Here is a 310-nt window from a genome sequence, read left to right on the forward strand (position 1 = left end):
AGACTTTTTACGACTATTGTGATGCGATTTCTCAAACCGGTGTAACTCAAGACCAAATTCGATGGGTCTTATTTCCTTTTTCTCTAATTGGCACCGCGAAACAATGGTTGAAAGGCCTTGATAAGGCTACTCTCGGAATTGATTCTTGGAAGAAATTGGCCCTAGCGTTCTACAAAAAGTTATATCCACCGGAAAAGACTAACATGCGAAGAGCTCAAATTACGGGCTTTAAGCAAAGAGATGAAGAATCTTTGTATGAAGCTTGGGAGCGATTCAAGGGAATTTGTCGCTCATGTCCTCATCATGGACT

The 310-nt window shown here is 41.3% G+C and overlaps 1 non-coding gene across 1 annotated transcript; it reads right to left on the reverse strand.

The window, feature by feature from the left end:
- Positions 1–203: 203 nt before the first annotated feature.
- Positions 204–310, reverse strand: LOC141589188 (small nucleolar RNA R71). Its single transcript, XR_012520138.1, has one exon. It is a non-coding gene; the product is annotated as a small nucleolar RNA R71 (small nucleolar RNA).

This window comes from Silene latifolia, chromosome 6 (assembly GCF_048544455.1).
Source record: "Silene latifolia isolate original U9 population chromosome 6, ASM4854445v1, whole genome shotgun sequence".
Classification (NCBI taxonomy): Eukaryota; Viridiplantae; Streptophyta; class Magnoliopsida; order Caryophyllales; family Caryophyllaceae; genus Silene; species Silene latifolia.